A 7,088-nucleotide genomic window follows, 5' to 3' on the forward strand; every position below is an offset into this window, starting at 1 on the left:
AGGTGATCTCCTTGCCCTTACAAAATTCTTTGTTCAACTCCACAACAAAAAGTAGGAGGCTTCCAAGCGACACCTAACCAATCTAGGAGGCACCACCCTCCAAAAGGCAATAGATGCCATAGAATGATGAACTCCTTGCTCTTTTGTTTCAAAAGATAGTCTCCTCAACACTCAATCACTCCTTCACAGACTTGGCATGGGTAGGAGAGGTTGATCTTGTGGAAAGCAACTTGGGGAGGCTAGAAATCAAGGTTCAAATGGTTGGATTGGAATCTCTCTGTATCAGCACATGAGTAGGTGGATCTCTCTTTGAAAAATGGATCATGCAAGTGTAAGTATGTTCTGAGTGCTTCCTCTGCGAATGAGAGGTAGGTGGAGGGGTATATATAGGCATCTCCCAAAATCCAGCCGTTACAACATTATTGCCAAACTCGATGACACCGAAAGGAATCTCGGTGGTACCAAGTTGCACTAAATTTGGCAACATTTGAATTCTTGGTGAGACCGATATAGGAATCTCCGTGGTACCGATACGATGACCTAGACCAGTTTCCAATTCTCGGTTAGACCGATTTTAAACTCGGAAATTCTGATTCTTGAAATATTCTCAACAAAAAGTTAGTCACTGAATGTCGATGACACCGATGTGAAAGTTGGTGGTACCGAGATGGTAGGGTTTGGCATAGGATTTGTTAAGTGTAAAATCGGTAGGGCTGAGTGAAAAAAGTTGGTGGCACCGATTTTGCTGGTTTAGCTTTGGATAGAGATATTTTGTGGGAGAATGGGTGAGTATTTTTGGTGGCTACCTCTAAGCACTTGAGCAACCAATTCATCATAATGCCTCACCCCTTTTAATAGTATTGGCTTTCCTATGGACTCAAAGTGATTTCTCACAAATGTAAAATGTAGGGTCTTCTTGCTTGAAGCTTGAGCTAATCATATTCCTTTCCTTGCATCAAGGGGCTTCTCCTCACAATCCTATAGCCAAGGCATCTTCGAACTTTTTTGAAATATACTTGGATAAGATCATTAGTCCAGTGATGCATATGTTGTGATCAATTATCAAAACCACTTTAGGGAGCAATTGTGCTTTCAGAGGCAACTAACACACCAAAGCCTTGGTGGCACCCTCTCTCCCTCTATCTCTCTCTCTAGTAGTTCTCCTCCATCGCGTCTTGGCAGCGCTTGGTGAAGCCCTACCAAGATCGCACCACCACCACCGTCACCATGCCATCGTGCTACTGGAGAACTCAAATACTACTTCACCTACGCTCGCTAGATCGAGGAGGTGGAGGCATCGTCGATCCGTATGTGTGCTAAACGCGGAGGTGCCAACCGTTCGTCACTAGACGAGACGGATCGTGATTGGATCACGAAGACATTCGACTACATCAACCACATTTCTTAACGCTCATGCTTAGCGATCTACAAGGGTATGTATATGCACTTCCCCTGTCATAGCTCTACATATCCATAGATAGATCTTGGGTGCACATAGGATTTTTTTTGTTTCCCATGCAACGTTCCCCAACAGTGGCATCATGAGCTAGGTCTATGCGTAGATGATATGCACAAGTAGAACACAAAGTGTTTGTGGGCGTTGATGTTCAGATTCCTTACTTCCTTAGTCTTATCTTGATTCGGCGGTATTGTGGGATGATGCGGCTCATACCAACCTTGTGCACATACAAGAGACCGGTTCCATCGACTCACATGAAACTTGGTTGCATAAAGGTGGCTAGCGGGTGTTTGTCTCTCCCACTTTAGTTGAATTGGACTCGACAGAGGTAGTCCTTGTAGAAGGTTAAATAGCAACTTGAATATCACCATTGTGGCTTTATGTAGGTAAGAACGGTTCTTACTAGTTTCCCATAACAGCCACGTAAAACCTGCAACAACAAAGTAGAGGACGTCTAACTTGTTTTTTGGAGGGCATGTTGTGATGTGATATGGCCAAAGACATGACTTGATATATGTGATGTATGAGATGATCATGTTTTGTATATATTATCATGACTTGCATGTCGATGACTACGGCAACCGGCAGGAGCCATAGGGTTGTCTTTAATTAATTTGTGCCATTTTCTTTACTTCATCGTTGTGAGTTAGCAATAGTCGCAGAAGCAATAGTTAGCGCTACAGCCACATGAAGACACGATGATGGAGGTCATGATGATGGATATCATGGTGTCATGCCGGTGACGATGGAGATCATGCTAGTGCTTTGGATATGGAGATCAAAAGCACAAGATTATGATGGCCATATCATGTCACTTATATGACTTGCATGTGATGTTTATCTTTTATGCATCTTATTTTGCTTAGGACGAGGTAGCATTATAAGATGATTCCTCACTAAAATTTCAAGATGAAATTGTGTTCTCCCCAAGAGTGCACCGTTGCGAAGGTTTGTCGTTTCGAAGCACCTCGTGATGATCGAGTGTGATAGACTCTACGTTCGCATACAATGGGTGTAAGCCAGTTTTGCACATGCATAACACTTGGGTTAAACTTGACGAGCCTAGCATGTACAAACATGGCCATGGAACATAGGAGATTGAAAGGTCGAACATGAGTCATATAGTAGATATGATCAACATGGAGATGTTGACCATTGAAACCACCTCATCTCACGTGATGATCAAACTTGGGTGTAACTGCCCACGTGATTTTCCTTCCCCTTTTGTAATCCTTTCCTTGTTTGGCAACTATGTTGAGACAATGTTATGGAGTTGAGACTTGTGGCATTGTCATTTCATGTGCATCTCATGCATCATGCATATCTCGTTTCTTTTTTTCCTTTTGCCTTGATGGTTTGATCTTGTGTGTTGCGCCACCTTGATGATCATGTGGTGATGTGTGGTTGTGATCTTGTGCATGTGAGTGGGTGCAACAAAGCCATTCAAAACCTTTGAAGCACCATGGTTTAAACCCTTCCTATTCAAATATGTGATTACTTGTGTTTTCAACTTGTTTTAAAAATCCTATAAAAATGTTCCATCTTTCCTCTCAATTCTTGTGCGTGGAGAAGTGGAGCTCTTTTATTTTTTTCTCCAAGCACTGGCATTTGTTTGAATGCAAAACAACCTAGGTTTAATGATATAGTAGATATTTGTGCCTTGCCTAAAATAGTCAAACCTATTTTATTAAATAGGTCATAATATTTTGTTTAGCCAAGTATTTTTTATTTTGTTTAAAACCCCCTTCTTATTTTTGTGTGGTTGTCTCTTTACATAAATAAAGTCTGAGGGTTATTGTTTCTATTTTAAGTCTAGATAGGGTGAGGGCAGCCTGTTTAGGCCCAGTAGCTTCGGTCCAGCCCGTAGGCGCGTCCCTCGTCTCCTTCCTCTCGACGTCAGCAGTATGACGCCATAGCCACCACCACATCAAGTTTCACCTCGATCAGACGGCGAGATCGCATTCCGAGGGCCATAAGAGCCACCGCATCCCTCCTATCAACCCTAGCCCTCCATTCCTCGCCCTCCTCTCTTCCCTAGCGCCACCAGGGGCGAAACCCGAGCCGCTCCCGCCATGGCCAGCTCGAGCAGGAGCTTGGGGGCCGAGGTGATCCGGCGTCTTCTTCCTCTTCGTCAGCACCAGGAGCAAGAGGACACTCGGGGGGGGTTCCATTTTTGCGAAGAGATCGGCGCCAGGACCTCCACCTTGACATCCACGACGACCAGCGAGCTCCTCCTCTCCGGCGACCTCCTCTGCGCCCGTTTGTCTTGTTACCTCCTCTCCGGCAGCGGCCACCTCTCCTCTTCAATGGGTGAGCATGCCTCCCTCCTTTCCTTGTGTCTCTGCTTAGCGCGACCCGCGTCAGATCGCGCCCCGTTGCCGTGGTTCTTCGGCAGTAGCAGCAGCAGCTTGCAGCGGCAGCACATGCAGTGGTTGTAGCAGTAGTTAGCAGGAGCTACAGCGGCAGTAGATCGTAGCACAACAGCATAACTCGTAGCATTAGCAGCAGCCGCAATTCCTCCATGCCGCGTTCGTGTGTTGTGAGTGTGTGTGCGTGTGCCTGTGCACCGACGAGCTCGACGCCGGCGCTTCTCTGTTAAACAAAGAAGGCACCATTTTTGCCTTTTGTCTCGGTGAGATCCCCGCTTGGAACAGATCACCTCACCTAGGCCGACTGGTTCAACGCTCGTGCGGTCGGGTTCGACACCCAGTGCGCCCTTTTGGTTTTCGGTGGATTTATTCGACTGCGTGGCAGGTAGCTTACCTTGCCTGACGTCGTAGACATAGTAGTAGCGGCGAAGCAGCACAGTGGCGAGCGAGCCATGCGGTGTGCCTGCAGGTCTGGGGTTTGACCCTGGCTCCTCCCCTTTTATTATTCAAGTGTATTTTGTGTGTGTGGTGGAGAGCAGCCACTTAGAGGGTTTTCCCCCTAAATGAGCAGCTACATTGCAGTGTCCTGGTGGTAGTGTGCGTTGGTGTCCGTGCTTGAGGTGTAGGGTTCGAATCCCCCCTCTGCACCAATTTTTTTCCTGGTATTTTACTGTGCTGTTGTGAGTATGATAGTGGGCCCTCCGGACCCACATGTCATCCAGTAAGGGGACAATGCCAGGTGGGTCCCCTCCTCATTTAATTTTCCCTGTTATTTTGTATAATTGTTTGTGATTTGTCCTTGTGCTAAATTGGCATATTTCCATTTCGGGAAATGTCGAGATATGGACTTGCCAATTTGGGCTGGCTCAAGAACAGTTCCTGTTCTTGAATATGTGCTGTAGTTTGATTCTGTGCTGTTATTCTTTTACTGTTTGTGGAGTTTTTCTATATGCAAAGGTGGCACTATGATATATGGATTTGGGGTAGAAAATCCCATTGAATCCATTGGTGTTGTTGGTTTCTAATTTTGAGAATTCCTGTAGAAATTCCCCTTGTGGTGAGGTGGCAATAGTTTTATCGATGTAGGGTTATTTTATGCGCTTGTTTGGAGCGGTGCATACATGCATCATATTGTGTGTTGCATCATTTGTTGCTAGTGTTTATTAGATGTTGTTTCTTTTGGGTAGTTACCGGGACCGGGAACGAGTTCGAGGAGTCCGAAGAGTTCGTGGAGGAAGAACAAGAGCAGTTCTAGTCTGAAAAAATCACACGCAAGATAATCGTGACCTTGCCACCGTTTCTAGCATTGTTATGCTTAGTGTTACGTTTCCTTCGTTATATCTATGCTGCCTACCACATGATATATAGTCCATCAAACATTGTCAGGAAACCTCAAACACCTCCCCTCCTAGGAAATATTGTTTTGCTAAGTTAGGCCTGCTCAACCACTAATTGTTAACATTGCTAGTTGCAGGTGCCAACGGGTCCATGTGATAACATGGGCAATTTGATATCATCTTATATAATTGCTATTTAACTAATGCACCTATATACTTGGTAAATAACAGAAGGCCTAGCCTTTTGCCGGGTGATTTGTTCCGTTGTTGCCGCCTTAGTTTCGGCTATCGGTGTTTTATTCCATAACCGAGCGCTCCTAACACGTTCGGGGTTGTTATGGGGACCCCCTCGATAAACCGTATAGTGTTAAGACTAGTCTGACAGGACCCAACTTTGGTGTAAATTTGTTAATAACTTAATAATAAAAAAACATAGGGAATAGCTACCCCGAGGATTTAATCAATAACCCGGGCCAGTGCTCCTCATGAGTGTTGTTCCAACCCAGAGCAGCTCATTAACGCTCCCCGGGGCAACTCGGTGTTTTGGTGTGGTAACCATCGGTCATTCGTCATGTCCTGAGAACGAGGTACGCGGCTCCTATCGGGATAGCCGACACGCCGGGAGGTCTTGCTGGACTTTTCTTACCTTAGCGATATATCTTGCGCATTGGAATTCTGGTGAGACTTTGGATCTTCTCAGAGTTGAGGTTTTCCTCTAAGGAATCCGTCGAGATCATGAGTTTCGTGGTAGAGGATTACTATGCGGCCTGTGGTAATTTGTGATGGACTAGTTGGAGCACGCCTGCAGGGTTTAATCTTTCGGAAAGCCATGCCCGCGGTTATGTGGCAAACATGGATATTTTGTTAACATCCGGTTCTAGACAACTTAAAGTAATTCTAATAAAAACTTGCCAACTAAGTGCGTAACCGTGCCTGTATCCTTCAGAGCTCCTTATCTAATCGAGAACACGGTGGGGTTATGAATGACGTAAGTAGGTGTTCAGGATCACTTAGTGATCAACCTAGTCTTCGAACGTCTTACGTAGTCCACCATATGTTATTTCTGTTCATCGTAAGATAGCCACCATATATGCTTAGGATGCTGCAAACTCAAACACTTAACCTATCTCACCCGCTAAACTTAGTCAGACTCGATGCCAAGATCATGATATTGCTGAGTCCTCATGGCTCACGGTTTACTACATACACCCACAGGTATAGGTAACCCTGATATAGGAGTTCCGGATGACAGCCAGCTGAAGTGGGAGTTCGATGAGGACAGCGACATGCTGTATGTGACTTATCCCGAGGATTGGCCGTGGTCGTGATCGTGGGACCAGCATGCGGGATATCATAGATTTTACCGTTTATCTTGTCCGTATACGGACCATTACATGTTTTGAATAATGTATGACTGTATGACTATGTACTTTATCAGATGGCAAGTGTATGTCCTACTTGTCACTCTTTCAGTTATTTGTATTGCTATGTTTATCTTGCTTGCGAAACGCGTAGATGCGCCTCTTTCCCCTTTTGAGGCCTCGCCCCCAAATAAGGAAAGGGCCACATCTTAGTCGTTACAAGTTGGTAATCAGAGCCTTACGACCATAGGAGCCTTTGTGTAATCGAACTTGGCCGATCGAGACTAGCAAAAACTATTTTGAGTCTTAGTTATATCGGAGAGTAGGTTTCTTTTTTCTCCTCTTCTATGCTCTGGTGAGGTTCACGACTTAGGAAATTTTAATTCTACTCCTCTTATCGCTCAATTTTTTTTAGGATCACACGGGTATTTTTGTAATCTATATGATGTCGATGTGAAGGAGTTCTGTCTTGGTTCCTCCTGTCTGACTTGATTTCTTACGGGGAGTTGAGCTCCAGGGGATTCTTGAGCACATCGCTATCATTCATATTTCTTAGTATCTC

The sequence above is a fragment of the Hordeum vulgare genome, chromosome 3H, assembly GCF_904849725.1.
Source record: "Hordeum vulgare subsp. vulgare chromosome 3H, MorexV3_pseudomolecules_assembly, whole genome shotgun sequence".
Classification (NCBI taxonomy): Eukaryota; Viridiplantae; Streptophyta; class Magnoliopsida; order Poales; family Poaceae; genus Hordeum; species Hordeum vulgare.